The 25,288-nt window shown below is 43.2% G+C and overlaps 1 long non-coding RNA gene across 3 annotated transcripts; it reads right to left on the bottom strand.

Moving 5' to 3' along the window:
- LOC149120399 (uncharacterized) lies at positions 1-25,207 on the bottom strand. 3 transcript variants are annotated; one of them, XR_016225648.1, is made up of 3 exons: positions 24,937-25,207; positions 11,928-12,039; positions 1-421 (listed from the first exon to the last, which is right to left on the bottom strand). It is a non-coding gene; the product is annotated as an uncharacterized LOC149120399 (long non-coding RNA). The 3 variants fall into 3 exon arrangements; XR_016225649.1 differs by lacking the exon at positions 1-421 and adding an exon at positions 5,350-5,544; XR_016225647.1 differs by lacking the exon at positions 1-421 and adding an exon at positions 6,881-7,589.
- Positions 25,208-25,288: the final 81 nt, after the last annotated feature.

The raw sequence follows: 25,288 nt of genomic DNA, 5'->3' as shown, positions 1-25,288 counted from the left end.
TCTATGGATTCACAGAAAATGCACAGTGTTTGTTGATAGGCACCTAAACATTAGAAATGGAAAAATGTGAATTATCTTCTATAAATATTTCTTCTTTTAATTATTTGAACAAAATCTTTGGATTCAACCTAGAGCAGAGAAACAAAATGACTAAGAATAATTACTATATATACTATAATTTAACAACTGAAGAAGTAGACCAGTGGGTGATGGAGACAACTGGTGAGTTCATGGACATGAAGAGTCTCCTTGGGACAAGGACGCTGGTGGCCTGTCCTGAGCAGACACTGTGGAAGTGCAGTCCTTGGAGACACTGGACACTGTGGGCTCAGTTCCTGGGCAAGCTGTGAACTCACAGGAGGTCAGCACAAGCAGGACCATGAGGGGATGATGGAGAATTGTCAGGCAGGAGTGTAGCAGCCTAAGAGAGGGTGGGGTCCAAGACTAAGCACAGGTTAGGTGAGGCCTGAATGACTGTCCTGGCAGGAGCAGGGCTGGGAGGCTTCAGGCTCCTCTGTGTAGGAGGAGCTGTGTCATTTCCTTAACCCTGATGGTCACATGCCCTGGCCAGGCCAGCAATGGTGTGGGGTTATCACAGTGTAAGTCAGGGTTAAGGAGCAGGGAGTGGGACCCTGTGGGGCCTCAGGAGGGTAGGACAGGCTGCAGGGACATGTTTGCCATGACTTCACCCTGTTTAGTCTCCAATGATGAGGGCGGATGGCAGAGGGGGGATGACAGATGGGAGGTGCCCCCATATGACCCTCTGAGTGACAGAAGCAATGTCCCTGAAGTGAGTTCTCCCACCTTTCTTCTTGTATTACTCAACCCATGGCCTGGTCAGCAGCACCTGGTAACCCAGCTGCCTGAGACCTTGGGAAGTGGTTCATCCTTGGAGCCCCTGAATGTGGTGATGTCTGGGGCGGGGTGGGGATCCCTGCCCTGCAGAACACACCCAGCACCACACCACAGTCACCTCCACCAGCCAGGGCCCAGCTTCCTCACAGGACCCTGCCCTTGGCCTTCCTCCATCCTCACCTCCAGGGGAGACCAGACAAGGGTTATGAGGAGACTGGTGAATACAACAGCAGCAATGGAACCTGTATAGCTAGGAACACACATGGGCTTGTGCACACACACACACACACACACAGGCTCACACTTGTCCCCAGTGGGATATTACAGCTCAGGTCCCCTGGGACAGGGAGAGTAGTGAGGAGCTTGGCCACAGCAGGACCCAGGAGGCTCCACAAATCCTGCAAGGCATTCACTGTCCCTGCAGGAGCCAGAGGCAACCATGCCTGGCCGAGGAGCTGGAAGGGGCCTAATGGTGCTGACAGTGAAGGTGTCCCCCAGATGTGGATGTCCCTTATCTGGGAGCCCTAGGGATTGTGGGTGCTCCTGACCCCATATGCTTATTGTCAACATCAGTGTCTGTGTGGTCAGCACCAGTGTCAGGGGCTGGTGGTGAAGTCACAGTGACTCAATACTTCACCTCTTGCCTGTGTCCAGAACAGAGTCCCTGTTCCTCCTGCAGATAGTCTGGTCCCTGATGGCTCAAGGTCCCAGGCAGGTGGCAGGCAGCCTTCCTCACCCCTCCACCTAGTCTCTGGATTCTGATATCCAACAGCAACAGCAGCAGCAAGGAGAAACTGGGAGGTGGGCAAGAGGCACAGCCTGGATCAGCAGTGCTAGGGTAAGCCTGTCATGTGACAGGAGGTTGTGCCACATGGATTCCCCAGTTCTGGTCATTGCAAGGGTAGGCAAAGTACGGGGACCTCAGGTATTGTATGTCAATTGTGAGGGCACACATTGCACTCATATTAATCCAAAATGCAAGTGCTCAAAAGTCAATACAAAATATAATTGTAGAGTAGGAAAAGGAGGATGGAGGGTGGAGGGTGGCAGTGACCTGGGACATTGTCCAGAGAGTGACAGAGGGAACCGGGTCTGAGCCCATGACGTATATCTCCTGCACATCTGCCCTTTTCTCTTGATTCCAGGAGAGACCACAGGCCCCCTGCTAGCGGATTCTTATTCCTCAGGAGGTTGGGAACCCTGACCCTGAGACCTGCTGATCTAGGAGGGTGCCATTGTGACTACACTCCATGATGTCATCATTGCCAAACACTGCTCCTTCCATATTCTACAGCAGTTAGAGGCCACTCCTGTGTCAAGTGACCAGCTGAGCTGGAGTTTGTTTTCTAGGCAGCAAGCAAGTTCAGGACACAGGGATGGATTCAGGTCCAGGTGAGTGGGACTTGCACTCTTCATGTCATGATGATTTGGGGACAGGTTGTCCCAGCTGTGTGGGCCTGGCCTCTCCTGGCTACTGCAAAGGGCCATGCTGCCTGAGTGTCTCTCTCTCTCTCTCTAGCATGTTTTCCAGCTTAAAAACATGAAAAATTTGATTCTCTCTCTGAATACTCACAATGGAGATGTAGAACCTGAAATTAACTATGCCACTTTCAACTAATCTGAGAAAATGAAATGCTTATGTATAGCATTAACAAAATATGTGTAATATTGTACACTCCAAATAACAAAATACTGATTTTAAAAAAGGTGAAGTACATCTAAAGAACTGGAAACTGTACTGTGCCCGTGGATTACAGGATAAATGTAATAAAGGTGCTGGTTTCCCCAAATTAGTAAATAACTCTAAAGCAATTCCATCATTATCCCAGCAAGATTTTGTAGGTCTAGCTGAACTTATTCTAAAATTCATACGGAGAGTTAAGACAGTCTTGGGAGAGTGGGAAGAACAAAGTGGGAAGATTCACTGCAGTCAATGTCAAGTCTCACTCTATAGATGCAGTAATCAAGAATTTGTGACACTGGGAAAAGGACAGACTTAGACAAACAGAACAGAGAACCTAAATAGACCGCACAAATATACTCAATTGAAATTTTTTACTCAGTACCACAGGGAATTCAAAACAGAAAGGATAACTTATTGAAAAAGTGGAGTTCCCCTGCCTCTGTTACACATCAGAGTGCCTGTTTTTGATGCCCGGCTCTGCTCCTGACTCCAGCTTCCTGCTACTGCAGACCCTGGGAGGCAACGCCAAGGGCTCAAGTAATTGGATTCCTGCCCCCCACATGGGAGAGCTGGAATGAGGCCCTGGCTCACTGCTCTAGCCTGGCCCTGCCCCATGTGTTGCAAGGATTTCAGGAGTCTATCCGTGGATGGAACATATCTCTGTCTCTCCCTCCTGTGCTGTCACTCTGCTTTTCAAATAAATATATAGATCTTTAAAATATCTTTTAAAGGAAAAATACAGGACTCCAAGATGAATTTTCTCAACAGTTTATTTAATATTCTATGCAATATTTAGATGCATTTGCATTTCTGATCAACGAGATTAATTCACATGTCAGATGAATGGAAAAAAACATAACAAATATATTGCATTCCATGGAACATTTGGGATATGATTACACTAAGAGGACTTTCAATGTTTATGTAGCATGCAAATGGAACTGGGCATTTGGGTGTTATTGTTTCAGGTACTTCTGTTTTTTTCTTGGCTAAATCTGGCAGCCCTATCAGGCTAAACTTGGAAGTAGGGCCTTCTCTATACCTATTTCACCTATGGCAAGTGTCAGACTGTCTTTTTTCCTCTCTGTAAAGTGGGGGTGATGACTTTTATTTTGCAAGACTGCAAGCTTCCCAAATCACACAGCTCCACTAGCTGTTGGTGGTGGTGAATGCTTAGCAATCAACATGCATGTCTGGGGATGATGGGTGGATCACTGAATCTTTTTTTAAAAAGATTACTTATTTAAAATGGAGAGAGAGGGAGAAAGAAGGAGATGAGGGGGGAGAGAGAGAGAGAGAGAGAGAGAGAATGATCTTCCATTTGTTGGTTCACTCCTCAAATGGCTAAAACAGGGCTGTACTAGGTCTTGAGCCAGGAACTCCACTGGGGTTTCCCATGTGGGTGGTAGGGAGCCAAGCACTCAGGCCATACCCCACTTCTCTCCCAGATATACACCAGCTGGATCAGGCACAGAGCATCAGAACTTGAACCAGTGCTCTGACATGGGATGCTGGCATCACAGGTGGTGCTTTAACGTGCTGATTCACAACACAAGTCCCTAATTAAACACATCTTGCTTGTTACTGTATCCCTGGGTTAAAGCAAGTGAATACTAGCAATATTATGGGCAAATTTATTTTTCACTTAAATTTTGCATGTAGACATTTATTTGAACAGCAGAGAGCCAGCAAGCTTTCATCTGATGGTTCACTCTCTAAATACCCACCACAACCAGGGCTCGGCCAGGCCAAAGCCCGAGCCAACAACTCTGTTCAAGGATCCAATCACTTGAGCCATCACTGTTGGTTCCCAGGCTAAGTATTGGCAGGAAGTTGGAGTCAACAGCCAGTTGCAGGACTTTACTCCAGCACTCCAGAGTGGGACATGGGCTTCTTAAACTCCAATTAAGCACCTGCCCCACAGGTAAACCTAAATGGCCTGTGGAGTTGGCAGGGCCAGTGTGATCACACCCTGTGTGACATGACAAGTGATAGAAGTGGAGGAAGCAGCTCCAACATCCTGGCTTTGCCTTCACTTTAACCACCCAGCTGGCTTTTCCAGGCTCAACTGGGTGCTCATTTCCTCCACTAACTGAGCTGGGATGTTTCCCAGATGCCTCCAGGCTGGTTTTAAAAGAGATGACAATGTAAGCATAGGTGTCATTGCCTGTGTCTGCGGTAACTGTTTGCTGAAATTCTAGGAATGAACTTTTGCCAACACCTGCTCAGTGTCAGGGTTTAGGCTTTTTATTATGTTATTCATTTATTATTATTATTATAAGAAAGAGAGACATAGATATCTTCCAACTGCCGGCTCAATCTCCAATGCCTGTAAGAGCAAGGCCATGGCAGGCAACACCCAGGAGCCTGGAACTCTATCTGGGTCTCCCACATTGTTGAACCATCAACTGCTGCTTGCCGGGGTGTGCACTAGCAGGAACCTACGGTTGAAGGCAGAGCCAGGATTCAAACCAAGGCAAGAATGCTCTCAGGCTTATTAATATGAAAGATTTTTAAATAAGCATTTAGTGATAACATATGGCTCCTCAAATTTCAATACCATATGTGGCATCCCAGATGATGCTTCTGGGGAACTTAAAAGGGCCACATTTTGATATAATTTTAGGGGGTCATTTCCAGTATCAGCAGCACCTGAGCTGCAGCAAGCCATCATGTGGTGTACACAGACTCACCATCCCATGGCACACAAGGCTCTGGAACCCCCAGATGGAGGTATCCATGTCTGAAATGAGCACATGAGATCAATCACATTTCTTGTTTTAAAAAAATTTTTTATTTATTTTGACAGGTAGAGTTACAGACAGTGAGAGAGAGAGAGACAGAGAGAAAGGTCTTCCTTCCTTGGTTCACTCCCCAAATGGCCACTACAGCTGCGCTGATCTGAAGCCAGGAGCCAAGTGATTTTTCATCTCCCATGTGGGTGCAGGAGACCAAGCACTTGGGCCATCCTCCACTGCCCTCCTAGGCCACAGCAGAGAGCTGGACTGGAAGAGGAACAACAGGGACTAGAACCCGGCACCCATGTGGGATGCTGGCACCACAGGCGGAGGATTAACCAAGTGAGCCACGGCACTAGCCCCAATCATGTTTCTTATATGCAGCTGCCAGCAACACACAACAGGCATCTGTCAGTGTAGGCCATCCCTTAAGAAGTCTCCTGGGGAGTCTGTGCAGGGAGATAGCAGTGATACACCAATGGGTGTATCAGTGGACTCCTTTAGCAGTGCTAGTCCATAAGTCTACTAGATGTTATTCTAATTCCCACATGGCAAACAGCAGATACTTTCTGCAGGTAAGCTTTATCTTTGCCTTTTTCATATGATCTTGTATGTGGAGAACACTCAAGATTCCTCAATAAAGCTGGTACAAAAACAATCCAGCAAAGCTGTACAATACAAAATAAACATAGAAAAAGCAGTTGTGTTTATATACAAAACTGAACAACCTTGAAGGGAAATATAGAGAACAGCTGGATTTGCAATAGCATCAACAGGGTAAATTACTTAGTTATAAACTTAACCAAAGAAATAAAATATTTAAACACCAAAAACTATAGTGTTAGTGAAATGAATTAAAGATGACACAAATAAAAAGCATTTTAAGAAGTTAGTACCACACTAAATGATCTACATATTCAAAGCAATCCTTCTAAACACATCAACATTTCATTTTAGCAGAAAATGTTAAAAACAACTTAGAATTCATATAGAATGTAAGAGGACCCCAAACAACCAAAATAAGTTTGAAAATGAAGTACAATGTTAGAGGTCTCACATTTCCTGAATTCAAAACTCTCTACAAATCAACAGCAATCAAAATAGGATGATACTGACATAACATCAGATACACAGACTAGAGGCATAGAATAAAGAGAGAACCGGTGGGCATTTAGTCTAGCAGTTAAGATGCTGGTTAAGATTCCCACAATTAAATCTCAGCCTGGGCTCCTGACTCCAGCTTGCTGCCAATGCACACCCCTGGAGGCAGTAGTGATAGCTCAAATAATTGGGTTCCTGCCACCAACATTGGGAATGTGGATTCTGTTTCTGGGGGCGTGGTATTGTGCAAGCTCAGATTTGGCCATTGTAGGCATCTGGGCAGTAAGCATGCATGTAGGAGCTCTCAGTCCCCACCTCTCAAATTAAAAAATTTAAAATTTAAAAATTCAGTTAATATTATACTCACTAGTAAAATAAAGGAAAGTCAAGATATGATAACCCCATAAATACAAGTTTTGTGTTTTTTTTTTTTTCTAAATCTATCTTATAGTAAAACCCTAAACAAATTAGGAATTGAAGAGAACTTCTGTCAGGGAAAGGCCACCCATGGAAAAATCTACAAATTCTGGGGCTGGGAACAAGAAACAAATACTTTTACCACTTTTATTCAACATGGTAATGGAAAACTTTACTAAATAAATCATGAAAAGAAAAAGAAAAGTCTTCAGATTTCAAATGGAAACAGTAAAATCGGTTTGCATTGTTCAAGACATAATCCTACATATAAAAGAAATACTGATGAATTTACTATATATTCAAAGTAAAATTCAGTAATCTTTCAGGGCATAGAACAGATGTAAAAGTATCAATTGTATTTCTGTGCAATAATGAATATTCTGAAAAAACAGCAGCATTCAAAATGGCATCAGAAGGAAGAAAAATACAAATAAAAATTTTAAGAATACCCTAATACTACACAAAAAATACAAAATACAATGGAGATAAACAATGTTCAAGTCACTTAATGAATTAAATTATGCATTTTTTCCAGTAACCATGTAAAAATATGCTTACTATTAGTCATTAGGAAATCACAAATCAAAACCTCAAGAAGATACCACTTCCCAGCCAGTAAAATGACTATGGCTCAGCAAGAGATGAATGCTGACAGATCTGACTGAGGATCATGAGAGCTTCATGCAATTCCACTACAATGGTGCAGACACTTTGAAAAACAGTTGAGTAGTTTCTCAGAGTGTTTTAGATGAAGTTACTGTTATTGATCTGCAGTTCCACTTGCAGTTATGCCCCTAAAATATAAAATGACATGAACACAAAGGCCCACCCTGGCACTATTCATGAAAGCCAAATGTGAAAACATCAAATGTCTATGTGAAAGGAAAAAAATTGAGTTGTGTATCTTCACAATTAACTCTATGTGGCAGTCAAAAATGAAGTTAAGAAAAAACATGTCACTAAAGAAACAAACTAAAAGAAACACATAAAGAAATCAGAATCAGGGGCGCGTGCTATGGCATAGCAGGTAAAACCACTGACTGCAGTGCCAGCATCCCATATGGGAGCCAGTTCAAGTCCTGGCTGTTCCACTTCCTATCCAGCTCTCTGCTATGGCCTAGGAAAGCAGTAGAAGAAGGCCCAAGTCCTTGAGCCCCTGCACTCGTGTGTGAGACCTGGAAGAAACTCCTGGCTCCTGGCTTCGGATCAGTGCAGCTACAACTGTTGTGGCCAACTAGGGAGTAAACCAGTGGATGGAAGACCTCTCTCTCTACCTCTCCTTCTCTATCTGTGTAACTCTGACTTTCAAATAAAATAAATAAATCTTTAAAAAAAAAAGAAATCAGAATCAAAAGACTAAACACCGTTCTACCGTAGGAATCCAATTATACAGACATGAAAGAAAAGGCAAATCTCTTAAGAAAAGTTTAAATCAACAGTTGTCTCTGTTGGTGGAGAATGAGGAATTGCATAAAATATCTTTTCATCAATGCAAATATGCTGATTTTCTTCTGTGGTGATCACATAACTCTCCAAAGCATGAAATTAACATTAAAACATGTGACAATTACAGCTGGGCAGACACTCCCGGGTACATCATTTCTGAGAGGAGCCTGAAAACTGCTAATTTATTGTGGATGACTATAGTTGATATTTTTAAATTTGATTACTCTTTATTGTCCTGGCATATATTCTTCCTTTCTAACTCTACTGTTTTTGTGAACATTAAGCCTTTAAGTATAAGATAAATTAAAAACATGTTCTCTTCAAAATAAAATAATAGCAAATTTAAAAAGAATGAAAATTCATGACTTTTTAAGATTTTTGGTGTGTATGTTAAGAATTGTGTACACATCAAAATGTGTATTGATTCTCAACACCAGTAAAATATCAATTTTTAAAAAATAGTCTATCATTTGATTTCACATTTTTGCATTGCTCTAATTCCATTTTTCTTAACTGAAGGCAACAATAAAATAAACCATGGTAGCCTTTCCACTCGTCTTGGTAAGACCAATTACTTCCAGATTATGTTTGTCTCAATATTAATGAAATGTTTCTAAATACTGCAATATTAGTTGTGATAGTAAACATTTTAACATCTCTTAACTTTATACACCAAATAAAATGTTGGTATTTTCATTTTTTTGTTAACAGCTGTGATATTTATGGGCTACAGTGTGGCATTTCAATCCATGTATACAAATTGAACTGATCAAATGCACATTTATCTTATGACACTATTTTATGGTTGGAACCCTGAGCTCTTTTCTTCCATTTTCTCATAAAATACATAATAGATTCTGTGAACAATAGTCACCCAATCGTATTGTGTGACACCAGGAAATCTAATTGATCTAACTGATTGGGCACCAACTGTCCATAACATTTTCCCACAGTTTCAAAGGTGAAATACATACATACATATATATATATATATATGTATATATATATATAAAAATGTTTCCATGGGTTTATTAAGAATCTCATCCTGTCGTACTCGGCTCAGTGCTCTTAGACTACATTTGTTGTCTTTGTAAACTAATAAAATATAGGCCATTATCTTCCAAAGTTCAGCAATAACCACTGCTGTGGAAGATAGATAACGTGGTCCCTCCTCTTTTAGAACCAAACTAGTATTCTGAAAGACCAAAATTCCCAAGGAAAGATGTTTCAGGTTGGCAGACATTGTTTTATCTTCATTTGCCTCCTGCTCAGCTCCTCCAGCTGTGTGCATGGGGGGGCTGCGGCTCAGCAACGCGGGGTGACCCAGGCTGCTGAGTCGACTGGGTCAGTGGCGATCGCTGACCTGCAGTGCCGCCAGCTCCCGGCATGGTTCAAGTTGCTGAATTTCTTGATCAAGCTATTAATTAAGCCATTCTCCCATTAAACATTTACCGACAACATAATGTGTTCTAAGTAGTAAGTTAGGCTCTGGAGATTCGATAACAAATGTGAGATTAGGAAGGACAAAGGGAGAAAACTTGACTACTTTTGTAGGAAATTGACAGGAACAGCCTTGAGGATGCTAAGATCTCAGGGAGCTGTCTGTTTCCACCTCCCTCACCTCCTCCTCCTTTCTTTCTAGAGCAGGTGGAACAGGAGGTTGGAATCAAATCTGCTGTTCACTACCACCTCTTTCTCATCCCTGTATGCTGGTTTATCTCCAACAGGCTCCCAGGAAATGTCCCGTAGTTATGTGACACCTGACTGGGGCCAGAGGGACAGTGAGCGTGGAACTTGCCAGCTCCATGGCAGTTGTATGGACTGACATGGCAGCATGGGTCCCAACATGTGATCCCACTGCAAGAACACCCCCAAGCTCAGGGACCCAACGCCCACACCCCTAGAGTCATTAGACTCTGTGCACAGAGATGGAAATCTGCCTAGAACCTTTTGTAGACACACTGCATCATGGGTCTAATCCAATGTATATGAAAACAGGAAATAGAGGAGTTTAAAATGCCTTGGCAATTGGGAGAGCATAATGTCCTTAGCTAAGATCTGAGGTCACATAAGGCATTAGGGGCAAAGTTCATAACTCCATCAGTCAGTGTCCATGTCCCATTGTGGTCTGATCAATTTGTCATCATTTTCTGTGGGGTAAAGCCCACGGCACTGACCTCTTACCCAGCCTGAGGAAGACCTAGGAGCAGAGAAGGGGCAGCTCTGCTGTGATTGATTTGAAGGAATGTTGTACACTTACTCATCCCTGCTCTGGGGTTCATTTAAAACTAGGTCACATTGGTCATGAGCCCCGTAAGAGCCCATCTACACCTGCCACCCCATGATGGGATGGGAAGTGGACCAATATGGAGAGTGCCCAGTGCACAAGAGCGAGTGTGCTCCATATGTGGCTCACAGACCCACTGAGGGTGATGATGTCACCTGCACAGAATGTTGGCACAGGCCAGACCTCTGTGATGTCATCCTGCATAGCAGTTATTAGGCCTTGCTGCCAGCACAGTGGCACAGGGACAGGTGCCGAGGGCAGGGACAGAGCAGGGAGAGCAGTTGGTGGGGAGAGGGCCTGGGGAGCAAGGGAGTGGTGGACATGGGTGAGGGAAGGGAGAAGGCAGGATGGGGGTATGGGCACGGGCAAGGGTAACAAAGGGTGTGGACAAGCTGAGGGTGGGCCAAGGGAGGGTGAAGGAGGGCGTGGGTGGGCTGAGGGAGGGTAAGGGAGGGTGCGGGTGGGCCGAGGGTGGGCCAAGCGAGGGTCAGGGTGGGCTGAGGGAGGACGCTGGTGGGCCAAGGGTGGGTGAGAGAAGGCAAGGGAGGGTGAGGTGGGCTGAGCATGGAATGGGAAGGGAGAAGGGGAGCCCGGTGTGATGGTGGTGGCAGGCATGGAATGGGGCACTGGATCCAGGGCAATGGGGAGAGCAGTAGAAGCACAGACTTTGGGGGGGGCAATGGAGGAGCTCCCTGTGGCATTCCTGCTATATCCTGGGTGTGTGGGGGAGAGTGCTGGGTATTTCTCAGCCTGACCTGGCCTTCTCTCCCTTGTTATGTGGCAAGGGTTTGGATCATTGGAACTAGATCCAACTCATTGCCTGTGTTTATAAATAAAGTTTCCACATTTGTCCAAAAATTACCATGTGATGTATAATTTTTAACAAAGATTTATGTATTGGAAATGCAAATGAGGGAAAGAGGGGGTGAGAGAGAGGTCTTCTTTCCTCTGGTTCACTTCCCACGGGGCCACAACCATCAGGTATGGTCCAGGATGGAGCCTGGAGCAGGGAACTCCTACTGCTCTGCTTAGTGGGTGGTAGGGGCCTAAGTACCTGTGCCTGGATCTGCTATTTTCCTTGGTACATGAGCAGGAGACTGGATGGGAAGTGGAGCAGCTGGAACTTGAAATAGTGCTGCAATATGGGAGCTCAGCTTGAGCAGAAGCCCCACAAAGGCCAGCTCCCTTGTGAAGTGTCATTTTGTCTCACAGTTACCACACCCTATGCACTGATGGTGGAGTTCCATCTGCTAGGTCATGTGTACACCACACTGGGTTTTACTGCCTGAGATGGTGTTGCGCAGCCATGCAGGAAAACCTAAAACTTTGGGACCTCCCCTTGCCAGCTGAGGGAGGCCTGGATTTGAGTGGAGAGCTTCACTTAAGAGGGTCAACTCACCTCTTGGGACTCGAGATGGGAGGGGAGGTCCTGATCCCAGCCATATCCTAGGCTGTGTTCAGTGCTGAAGGAGGTATGAATGTCTGGCTTTCCCTGGCAATGTGTCCGATAGCTATGAAACAAAACAAAATCAACAATCTTTATGGCCTCTGGGAAGCAGCCAAAAACAAACCAACCAACCAAAAAACAGACAGAACTAATTGATTGAGAAATGGTGACCACCCAGGAAAGAAGAGTGGGAGAAGCTGGTGTGTTGGTCTGGAGCTGTGTCACTTTCCTCCCCACCCTGAGCTTACAGTGCTCCCAGGGTGGGTGGGGCTGTGAAAACCAGCAGCCCTGTTGGACCTGATGTGGAGTGGAAGGAGAGGAACCCATGCTTATGTTCTCACCAGTAAATAGAAGAAATGTAGGATATAAATGGAGATCAGCAGCTCTGCTGGCCTGAGGTTGAAGGTCCTTTTGGGATAGGGGTACACCAGTGAACCAAACAATTTTTACTTTTATGATATATTTATTTATTTGAAAGTCCAAAGTAAGGGAGAGAGGAAGAGAAAGAGAGATCTACCCACTGGGTTACTCCCCAGATGGCTGTCACAATCAACAATGGCCAGGCTGATGCCAGGAGCAGGAGCTTCTTCCAAGTCTCTCATGAGAGTATCTGGGGCCCAAGCACTTGGGCCATCTTCCACTGATTTTCTCAGGCCATTAGTAGGGGGCTGGATCAGAGGTGCTGCAGCCAGGAAACAAATCAGCACCCATATGGGACGCTGGCATCACAAGCAGCTGCTCAACCTTCTACACTACAATGCCAGGCCCCAAATTATTTTTATTCATTGATCTGAAAGACAGGGACACACAATAGGCTAAGTACAACTCCCATAGCTGGGCCAAGCTGAAGCCAGGAGCCAGGAATTCAACCTGGGTCCATGTGGGTGGCAAGGACCCAACAACCTGAGCTGCTGCCTCCCAGGGTGCATATTAGCAGGAAGCTGGAACTGGAAGTGGAGCTGGGACTTGATCTCAGGCACTCTGATACGGGATGTGGTGTCCCAGTGGTGTCAGTGCTGGGCCAAACACAGGCATTCCCCAATCAAGGAAACAGCCAGAGATGGGCAGTAGATGTTTTTATTTTAATTTACATTTAGTTTTAAGATTTAACTTTTTTTTGCATTTGACTTCATTCACCTTATATATAGATATGCACATCTTTTCTTGAAATGAGGGCTATTAATATCACAAAATGGGGGATTCATGACAATGATCAATGTGTGGGAAGGGTGTAATTCAGTTAAGCAATATTTATAACTATATATCAAATAATACGATTCTCTACAATTTTTCAAAAGGATTTTTTTTGAAAGTGATTAACTGAACAAGAGAGAGACACAGATGGATGGAGGAATGGAGGGAGTGAAGGGCAGAGAGAGTGAGTGCTTTCACCTACTGGTTCACTACCCAGATGGCTGAAGTTGCTGTGGCTGTGCTACACCAACTAGGGGCCAGGAGCTTCATTCAGATCTCCTACATGGGTGGCAGGGCCTCAAGCACTTGGTCTATCTTCCACTGCTTTCCCAGGCCATTCCCAAAGAGTTTGATCAGTAGTGCAGCAGCCAGGACTGAAACTGGTGGCCATATGGAATGGGCTTTGGATGTGTTAGCTTTACTTGTTATGTCACAATGCTGGCCCCATCCACACAATTTTAAATATTTTTATTTATTTGAAAGGCAGAGTGACATTTAGTGACAGATTCATACCAAGAGATACATCTTCCCTCTCTACTGGTTCAGTCCCCACATGGCCATACCAGCTAGGGCTGGGCCAAGCTGCAGCCAGAGCCTGGAACTCCATCCAGGTCTCCCCTACATACATTAGCAGGAAGCTGGATCAGAAGTGCAGCAGTGAAACTTGAACTGGGGCTGTAATATGGCATGCTGGTGTCACAGGCGGTGGTTTAACATGCTGCACCAAAATGCCAGTCCCCATCTGCACATTTATTTTCCTCTCTGTATATTAACTTCCACAAATAATACAAAGCCTGAGATATTTTTCTTTGTGGTTTGGGTTAACTCACTTAGCAGATGAAATCTATTCCATCCATTTTGTTACAAATGTCAGGATTTCATTCCTTTTTTAATGGCTGACTTAAGTATTTGATTTGCTGATCTTTTGTAATTTTTTTGTTTCAATATTGGTATTTTTAAATTTTAATATTCCTTTCCTCCTACTCATTTTGGGTTTGATTTGTTGTTGCTCTGAGCTGCGTTGATATCTCATTTATTTGGTGTCTTCTGATTTTTTGATGTATGCTATAAACTTCCTTCTTAACACTGCTTATGCCATATCCTATAATTTTTGGTATGTTATATTGATGTCTTCATTTGTTTCCTAAGTTTTTTGACTAGTTTTCTGTCTAGTTAATATGTTCACTGATGAAAGTTAGGTGTTGAAGTTCTTGTTACTATTGTATTAGAGTCTATGTCTTCCCTTAGATCCATACACATTTATTTTGAATTGCCCGTTGCCATGGCATTGGGTGCATATATATTTATTATAGTCACATCTTCCTATTGAATTAATCCCTTAATCATTACAGTTTCTTTCTTTGTCTCTTTTAACAGTTTTTATGTTAATGTCAATTTGGTTTGCTATTAGGATGGTTATCCATGCTTGTTTTTGCTTTCTGTTAGTTTGGACATTTTTCCATCCTTTCATTTTATTCCATCTGTATATTTGTTGGTGAGATGTGTTTCTTGTAAGCACCAAATGATGGGTCTTGCTTTTTAATCCATTCAACTACCCTGTATCTTTTAGTTGAAGCGTTTAGGCCATTTACATTCAAGGTGACTATTCACGAGTAACTACTTGTCCGTCATTTTCCTATAAATATTCCTACTTTTTGTTTGCATTTCCTTTGTACTTTTACTGGGAGATTTTCTGCCTTCACATTCTTTCACAGTGATGACTATATTTCCATGCTTCTGTGTGTAGCACATCCTTAAGCATCATTGTAAGGCTGAATGGTGACAAATTCTTTCAATCTTGATTTGTTATGGAAGGTGTTAAAATCACCTTTGTGAATCAGTTTCATAGGGTACAATATTCTAGGTTGGGGGCGGAGCCAAGATGGCGGAATAGTGAGGGTGCGCACCGATAGTCCGGGAAAATTTAGTTTAATAAAAGCGGAGGTATGGTAGCCTCAGAAAAAGGATCAGGAAAAAAACTGCAGAGGAAACTCTTCCGGAGCTAGAGGTGGTGACTCAGAGGACCTACTGGGAGAGCAGGGTCGCCCACCGCGTGGAAGCTGAACCGCGGAAGCTGCAGAGTCTGAGCACCAGTGTGGGAACGGGAGTTGATGTGACACAGACACCAGCGGGGAGAGGAGGGACGCCCAGGGCTCCGAGTCCACACATCGGTGCTGGAAGCGGAGGTGAGCTCAGTAACCGGAGACATTGGCGGAAAATGGCAGAAAGAATTTTAGAGGGAAGCAGGCTTTGAAGCGCGAAAGTTCAACAGACTACAGGAGAGAAGGGAAAAAAAAAAGGTGGGGGCATACTGGTACAGATAAGTTCCTCTCTCCGCCAACCTTGCAAAGGCGAGCAAGAGACAAAGAGATGGGATATACATAATAAAAGGGGAGAGTTAAGGCTACAATTCAGTAGCCTAGGCAATCCAGTGGGAGTCCACAGGAGAAACGGAGCCTGCACAGAATCTTTGGGTAGAAGCCAGAGATCTGAAGCTAAATACCATCCATTCTGCTCAGCCTTGCAGTATTACTTACCTCCTGAATAAAAAATAAAATAAAATAAATAAATGAATAAATAAATAGAGATTTACCACTCATAACCTTTGCACACCTGTAACCCTGAAGAACCAAGCAGAGCTCTCAGGCCACACCCATCACAAGCCTCCAAGGCTCCACCAACAGCAGGCAGTCCACTTAACACAGACATAGTATATATATAAAAAAACACCTCACAGTGAGGGAAAAAGAATTAACCATGCCAAGCAATAAACACAGAAATCGAGGGAACAAGATCAACGATGACACTATGACGCCTCCAAATAAACAAAACACCCCAAGCCAAGATTATGAAGATGATGAGATAGAAGAAATGCAAGATATGGATTTCAAAAAATTTATGATAAGAACATTTAGAAGTTTTCAAAAGCAAATCCTTGAACTACAGAAATCCTTATTGGACAGGATTGAAAAATCTCTCTCATGAAAATGAAATTTTAAGGAAGAATCAAAATGAAATGCAGAAACTAGTAGAACAGGAAAGTGTGATAGTGAAGAGAAATCAAAATGAAATGAAGAGCTCAATAGATCAAATGACAAACACATTAGAAAGCCTTAAAAACAGAATGGGTGAAGCAGAAGAGAGAATATCGGACTTAGAAGACAGAGAACAGGAAAGGATACAGTCAGACCAAAGAAAAGAAGAGGAAATTAGAAATCTAAAAAATATTGTTGGGAATCTACAGGATACTATTAAAAAACCCAACATTCGGGTTCTAGGAGTTCCTGAAGGCATGGAGAGAGAGAAAGGATTAGAAGGCCTTTTTAGTGAGATACTAGCAGAGAACTTTCCGGGTCTGGAGAAGGACAGAGACATCCTAGTACAGGAAGCTCATAGAACCCCCAATAAACATGACCAAAAGAGATCCTCACCACGACACGTTCTAATTAAACTCACCACAGTGAAACATAAAGAAAAGATCCTAAAATGTGCAAGAGAGAAATGTCAGATTACTCTCAGAGGATCTCCAATCAGACTCACAGCAGACTTCTCATCAGAAACACTACAGGCTAGGAGGGAATGGCGAGACATAGCACAGGTGCTAAGAGAGAAAAATTGCCAGCCCAGAATATTATATCCTGCTAAGCTCTCATTTGTGAATGAAGGTGAAATAAAGACCTTTCATAGCAAACAGAAATTGAAAGACTTTGTGGCCACTCGTCTGGCCCTGCAAAAGTTACTTAAAGATGTGCTACACTCAGAAACACAGAAACACGGCCATCAATATGAAAGAAGGTAAAGGAAGAACACCTACCAGTAAAAGAGCATGGGAAGCTCAAAGCATATATTAGAACTTATCTTTGGCAAATGGCAGGGCAAAGTCACTATGTATCAATAGTCACATTAAACGTGAATGGACTTAACTCTTCAGTTAAAAGACCGATTGGCTGACTGGCTTAAGGAACAACACCCAACTATTTGTTGCCTACAAGAAACACATCTCTCTAACAAAGATGCATGCAGACTGAAAGTGAAAGGTTGGAAAAAGATATTCCATGCCAACAGAAACCAAAAAAAAAAAAGCAGGTGTAGCCATATTAATGTCAGACAAAATAAACTTTAATACAAAAACTGTTAAGAGAGACAAAGAGGGGCACTATATAATGATTAAGGGTTCAATTCAACAGGAAGATGTAACTATTATAAATGTACATGCACCTAATTACAGGGCACCGGTCTATTTAAAAGATATGCTGAAATTCATATGGAGGTACAAGAGACCTCGAATAGCTAAAGCAATCTTGTACAACAAAAACAAAGCCGGAGGCATCACAATACCAGATTTCAGGACATACTACAGGGCAGTTGTAATCAAAACAGCATGGTACTGGTACAGAAACAGATGGATAGACCAATGGAACAGAATTGAAACACCAGAAATCAATCCAAACATCTACAGCCAACTTATATTTGATCAAGGATCTAAAACCAATTCCTGGAGCAAGGACAGTCTATTCAATAAATGGTGCTGGGAAAACTGGATTTCCACATGCAGAAGCATGAAGCAAGACCCCTACCTTACACCTTACACAAAAATCCACTCAACATGGTTTAAAGACCTAAATCTACGACCTGACACCATCAAGTTATTAGAGAACATTGGAGAAACCCTTCAAGATATTGGCACAGGCAAAGAATTTCTGGAAAAGATCCGGGAGGCACAGGCAGTCAAAGCCAAAATCAACTATTGGGATTGCATCAAATTGAGAAGTTTCTGTACTGCAAAAGAAACAGTCAGGAGAGTGAAGAGACAACCGACAGAATGGGAAAAAATATTTGCAAACTATGCAACAGATAAAGGGTTAATAACCAGAATCTACAAAGAGATCAAGAAACTCCACAAAAACAAAACCAACAACCCAATTAAGAGATGGGCCAAGGACCTCAATAGACATTTTTCAAAAGAGGAAATCCAAATGGCCAACAGGCACATGAAAAAATGTTCAAGGTCACTAGTAATCAGGGAAATGCAAATCAAAACCACAATGAGGTTTCACCTCACCCCGGTGAGAATGGCTCACATACACAAATCTACCAACAACAGATGCTGGCGAGGATGTGGGGAAAAGGGGACACTAACCCACTGTTGGTGGGAATTTAAACTGGTGAAGCCACTCTGGAAGTCAGTTTGGAGATTCCTCAGAAACCTGAATATAACCCTACCATTCGACCCAGCCATCCCACTCCTTGGAATTTACCCAAAGGAATTTAAATTGGCAAACAAAAAAGCGGTCTGCACCCTAATGTTTATTACAGCACAATTCACAATAGCCAAGACCTGGAACCAACCTAAATGCCCATCAACAGTAGACTGGATAAAGAAATTATGGGATATGTACTCTTTAGAATACTATACCGCAGTAAGAAACAACGAAATCCAGTCATTTGCAACAAAATGGAGGAATCTGGAACACATCATGCTGAGTGAAATAAGCCAGTCCCAAAGGGACAAATACCATATGTTCTCCCTGATCGGTGACAACTGACTGAACACCAAAAAGGAAACCTGTTGAAGTGAAATGGACACTATGAGAAACGGTGACTTGATCAGCATAGCCCTGACTGTTAATGAACAACTCAATACATTATCCCTCTTAGTAGTTTTTTTTTTGTCTGTTCTACTTAATATGACTGGTTTAATTCTGTAATTAATAAACAGTTATTCTTAAGTGTTGAAATTTAACTGAAATGTGATCCCTGTTAAACATAAGAGTGGGAATAAGAGAGGGAAGAGATGTACAGTTTGGTACATGCTCAAGCTGACTTGCCCCAAATGGTAGAGTTAGAAACATACCAGGGGACTCCAATTCAATCCCATCAAGGTGGTATGTACCAATGCCATCTCACTAGTCCAAGTGATCAATTTCAGTTCACAATTGATCATAATGAAAGGACTAAGAGTCAAAGGGAGCACATAAACAAGTCTAGTACCTGCTAATACTAACCGATAGAATAAATAAAGGGGAGAGTGATCCAACATGGGAAGCAAGACACTCAGCAGACTCATAGAATGGCAGATGTCCTAAACAGCACTCTGGCCTCAGAATCAGCCCTAAAGGCATTCGGATCTGGCTGAAAAGCCCATGAGAGTATTTCAGGCATGGAAAGCCAAGACACTCTGGCAAAAAAAACAAAAACAAAAACAAAAACAAAAAACAAAAAAACAAAAACAAAACCTAAATGAAAGATCTCTGTGAGTGAGATCCCAGTGGAAAGAACAGGTCTTCAAAGAAGGAGGTACCTTTCTCTGAAGGGAGGAGAGAACCTCCACTTTGACTAGGACCTTGTGTAAACAAGATAAGAGTTGGAGAACTCAAGGGGCTTCCATAACCTTGGAAACTCATGACTGGAGCATAGGGAGATTATTGGTGCCATAAACAGGAGTGTCAATTTGTAAAGTCAACAACAGGAGTCACTGTGCACTTACTCCTCATGTAGGATCTCTGTCCTTAATGTGCTGTACATTGTGATTTAATGGTATAACTAGTACTCAAACAGTATATTTCACCTTTTGTTTCTATGTGGGTGCAAACTGTTGAAATCTTTACTTAATGTATACTAAACTGATCTTTTGTAAAAAAAAAAAAAAAGAAGAAGAAGAAGAAATTATCAATTCCCAACTTGACTCTCACTGGGATTAAACATGACAATAGGTCTGATCTGATTTCATCATCATTTAAAAAATCATCTATTATTTTTCACTTTATGTTTCTGTGTTGAAGCAAACTGTTGAAATCTTTACTTAATGTATGCTAAACTGATCTTCTGTAGATAAAGAGAATCGAAAATGAATCTTGATGTGATCGGAAGGGGAGAGGGAGTGGGAAACGGGAGGGTTGCGGGTGGGAGGCACGTTATGGGGGGAAGCCATTGTAATCCATAAGCCATACTTTGGAAATTTATATTCATTAAATAAAAGTTAAAAAAAATTAAAGAATAAAATGAAAGGAAGACCAAAAAAAATATTCTAGGTTGACAGTTGTTTTTTCTCTACAATACTTTTTTTAATTTTTATAATATCTTCAATTTTTTTGGTGTGAGAAATTTCCAAAGATTTGTCTTCTAGCTCTTTCTCCTGCCTCACCAAATCTGTTGTTATGGCTTTCTACGTATGCAATATGTGAAAAACATACTGAATTATTCATTTTTAATATTTAAGTTTGATTTCTCCTCAAAATCTCAATTTCATGGAAGAATTTGCCATTCATGGCATGTATGGATTTCTTTAATTCATGAATACACTTCTCATTGCTTTTGAGTAATCCTATGATTAATCTTTTGAATTCCACTTGAGGAATTTAATCAATCTCTTCCATATTCACTTTCAAATATGGAAGTATTGTTGTGTCCATTTGGGGGATTCCTGTTGTCTTCCTTTTTCTGTTTCTTGAATTTCTGCATTTATTTTTAAGCATTTGTGGAAAAATACTTGTTGGTTTTTGCTCTGATGGTTTTTATCTTTGAATTATGCCTCTGTGGCTTAGTGGGGGTATCTGCTCTTTCAGTGAAACTCCAGAGGCATGTGCCGAGTGTGGCCAGGGAGCTCTGGTCACTGCTGCAGGATGGGTCCATATTCATGATGATATCCAAGTTGGGCGAGGTAGATCTCTTTATAGCAGAAAGGTCACCTCTGTTGATGTAATCACACCCTCACCTCCTCTCTTCCAAGTAAGCAATGTGAACTAAAACCTAGGTTTTAGTTCACAGTGGGTGAAAATTTTATCCACATTGCCATATGAACCACACAAAGGATCTGTGCAGTTCTCATTATGAGCACAGATCCCATTGCAATCCCACCCCAGGCAATCAGGGAGCTCTGAGCATATGGAATCACACACAATAATTGTCCAGAGATGTAGCTACACCTTGAGCTCTCTTGTGCAGTCACAGAATTGCCACAGTCTCAGCACACTACTCCTGCCATCATGGGGTCCAGAGGACCCACCCTTCCCTGGTAACCTGTCATGACTGCAGAAAGTCAAAGATGTTTCCAGAGCCAGCTGCCTGTGGGTATTCTGCCTAGGAGGCTTGAGCCCCAGAGCCTGTGATATGTTGAACAAATGGGGGCCACTCATATTGCTGCTTGCATGCTCATCCCCCTATCAATCCTCCCAGCCAGACTTAAAGTCAGTGGAGAACTTGCTTCTCCCCTCTGCTATAATCTCTGGATCACAGCTGTGCACAAGAGTGCCAACCAACTGTTGCCTTCTCTCCACTGGTTGTTGATTGTGTGCACCTGAGTTGTTGCCATCGGTACTGCTGACATGATGTGTTTTCCCAGCTGGCTGCTGGGCTCAAGCACAAGAGCTTTCACAACTGCTGCTTTTGCCCAAAATGGCACCACCCTCTCTCAGCTGGTTGCCTGGTGCCATTGTGGGTGAGATGAGGAGAGAAAAACATGCTCCTTTTTTCCCCCACTGGGTCGGTGGGTACACTATCCACCCATCTGCAGTCACAGAACAAAAATCAAGGTCATGGCAATGTTGAGCTTCCCTACAGATATACTCTGACAAATCCAATGTCCTCCATACCCTCTGTTCAGCTCCCAGCTGACAATCCCTCTCCAAGCCTGTGGTCAGACACAGGTGTGTGTCTCTACTGTGGAAATAGCAAATTGTGGTTCAGATGGATTAAGTGCCTGCCTGCAGTTACACAAAGAGATCTGGGAAGTGAACTCCACTCACCAAAGGTTGGCATTTGTGATTTCTATGTGCATTGATCTGATACCTCATATCTGAACCTAACAATGGGGTTTGACTCTCCCAATATGCTATGCATAACTGACAAAATTGTAAATTTGTCATTTGTGGGGCTTGCATTTGACCTGGTCATGTAGACACCAGTCAGGATTCCAGCATCCCAGATTGGAGTGTCTGCGTTTGAGTCCTGAGTCTGCTCTTGATTCCATCCTCCCACTAATGCATACCCTGGGATGCAGCAGGTGATGGCTCAGTAGTTGTGTTTTTCTCACCCAGCAGGGTGACCTAGATTACATTCCTGGCTCCTGGCTCCTGGCTCCAGTCCCTGACCAACCCTTGGCTGTTTTAGGCATTTGAGAATGAACCAGTGGGTGGAGTATCTGCCTGTCTTTAGCTCTGTCTCTGTCTTCATGTCTCTCTGCCTCAGAAATAAAATAATTTAAAAACAAAGATCAGGAGGAATAAAACCCAATGTGCCATATGACTTTTAGTCATGTCATCAAGTTCTCTCTGTGCAGGAACTCTTGAGAAAATCGTGGGAAAAACATTAAAAGACATTTGCAGTAAGTGCACAAGGAGGGCTGAGCACTGAGAAGAGTTGTCATGATGGAATGAAGGCAGCAGGCCTTGTTGGCAGGACAATGAGTGTGAGTGTGTGTGAGGATGGGGTCCTTCCTAGCCCAGATAGGTTCTGGACTCCAAAATGCCTTCTGTGCAGTACCTGCAGGGTCTGCTCCAGGCACTTTCATCCCCTTCTCACACCCACTTGTTGGTTGTCTGCTGCTATCTGAATGCACTTTAGCTGAACTTCAGGTTGTAGGCCCATGAGCCAACCAGGTCCATGTCCAAGTATCTACTAGGTTGTGCCCTGCCTGGCAGCTCCAAGGAGATTCCAGTTTTCAGCTGATGCTGAGTGTGGGCAAACTGTGTCCTATGTACCTACAGGACTGAGGCTCCAGTCCCCTTCCACTGCCCCTCCTGCCACATCACTTCCAGGTGATAACAATGGGCCCACAAGCAGAACCCTGGAAAACCTCCCACTGTCACACCTGTGAAGTCTTTTGTCAACTGTCATGGAACCACCTAAAAGCCAGGGAGGGATTCAGGGCCTGGTCTTGGGGACAGGGATTTTCATACCCACTTGGCAGGGAGACATTCTCTAAATGAGTTGAATAGCCTCTCTGGAAACATGACAGGCAGCTGAACTGGGCCCTGGACACAGCCCTCTGCAAGGGAAGCCATGACCTCAAAGTAGAAAGATAAGGACAAAATGGTGGGAATGATTGTAACTTAGGCATGTGTGTTTTCATTTCAAAAGGCACTTCAAGTATCCAGCCCAACACTTGTGCCATAAACCAACGATTCAAATGTTTGGAAATTTCAGTGGAATGATAGGTCCTGAAAGCTCCCAGGACAGAACAAATCCACAGGGAAGAATTGAACCATCATGGGTTTCTCATGGAACACAAAATGCTCAGCCTTAGAAGCTGGTTCCAAAGTTCTAGAAGGGATCAGCATTCAGCCCAGAACTCCAGGCACAGTTGCTGCCAGCGTGCAAGGGAGTTTATCACCAAGACGATGGTGTTTGTACACATTCCTACTCTAAATGACATGGAGAATGGTGACTGAGGGTCCCTGGTTGACCGAACTTCCTAGGACAGTCATAGTACTAGATTCTTGTGTGTTACCTGTTGGCCTGGGTACAAAGAGGATTACAACTGGGAGGAGACCAGGTATGGAAGGGTGCGGTGCCTTTTTGCTTTTCATTACTTCCTATTCACTGCCACCTACTTCCCAATCTAGCACACTACAGCAAGTAGGGTTGTGATCCTTAGACAGATGTGCATTCAAATTACATCAATGACTTCCTCTGACTTTACATTACTTCTTAAAATAAAAGTGAGTCTGCATGCTGTTTTAAGCTAGAAGTCACTTGGGATCACTTTTGCAAAATCTAAATCATTTAAACCAATGAGGTCCAAGGTGGCAGAATAGTGATACTCTGCCTTGTCAAACTAGTGGATCCAAAAGGCTTCCAAGGCCAAGGCAACTCATGTTAAGAGCTTTGGGTGATCACTGATATCAAACCTAAGAGGCCTATTTGTTAAATAAATAACAAGAGTCACTGTGCATTAACTTCTCATGCAGGACCTCTGTCCCCAAAGAGTTGCATCATGAGATTTAATAGTAAAATGTATTATCAAGAATCACTTCCTTTTAGTGTATTAAATGGAGGATATTATTATGTCCTATAAGTTATCGTTATGTCTAAGAGCTCCCAAAAGATGAAACATTCTTGGGTTCTTCTTGAAAGACAATTAAATTACTAAATGGATTGTTTCTCACTCTTTTTTTCCTTTCTTTTTCTTTCTTAGAATAAACAGGAGAAGGAGGATGAAGGGGGGAGAGTGAGTGGGAAGAATTACTATGTTCCTAGTTTTGGATTTATGATATACAGAAATAACAAAAAATCATAACAAACTCTATTAATATTAAAAACACGAAGTAATATTTTTCTTTGTTTTTGATCTGTATTTCACAGTGAAGCTTAAGCGTCATTTACCCTTATATTAAAATGGAGTTTTGTAAAAAAAAAAAATCCTGCTCAACCAGTGTGCAAAACGCACACAAAACAAAAAATGTTGCCACTTTATCTGCATGAAAAAAGAAACACACTTCAGGTGAGTAGGTATCTAACTAAAGCACATAACAAAGTAACTTCAGTTCATATTTTTTCCAGAAGTTGCCTGGGTAGAAATTATTCTGAACGTCACTCAAATATTCTTCCAGTGCTTAGTACCATGCTCAAGTATTGCCGTCAACACAGAGGACACCCGCACAATGACGTCAGCACAGCCGTGGTCACACTCGGGTACCTGCTCCATTAGGCCCTGCACAGTGAGCGCCTTGCCAGCAGCCGCGTCACTTTCTATTTGTAGGCTGGCCGCGTGGTGCTGCCGTTCACTTAGCGCCCCCAAGGATAATGAATGAAATTGAAATCGTTTTACCTTGACGGAGTGAAGCCGTCCTCCCTCCTGAGGTTTGGCCCGTATTGTATATTTTTTTTCTAGGCGGCGCTCAAATAAGCCTCCAAAGTGCCCGCCACTGGACGCCATCTTGCCCGGAAGTAGGGCAGATCAAGGCGTGCCAGGATTGGCTGGAGAATCGACAGCATCGGTCATCATTTCCTGAGAGCAGGGACTGAAGGGACGTGGTGCCGCCCCCTGGCAGCCCCGCAGAGAGGATGTGAGAGACTTGCTCCCGCCTCCCCGCCACAGGGCACCTGGCGGGACGCAGGGCGGGGAGAGGGGGCGGGACCTCAGGGGGCGGGGCCGATCGATCTCCGTTGGAGTCAGACAA

The sequence above is a fragment of the Oryctolagus cuniculus genome, chromosome 19 (assembly GCF_051225735.1).
Source record: "Oryctolagus cuniculus isolate XC-2025 breed Fujian yellow rabbit chromosome 19, ASM5122573v1, whole genome shotgun sequence".
Classification (NCBI taxonomy): Eukaryota; Metazoa; Chordata; class Mammalia; order Lagomorpha; family Leporidae; genus Oryctolagus; species Oryctolagus cuniculus.
Note: the sequence above shows the minus strand (reverse complement) of the source record. Positions and strands in the feature narration are given on the sequence as shown.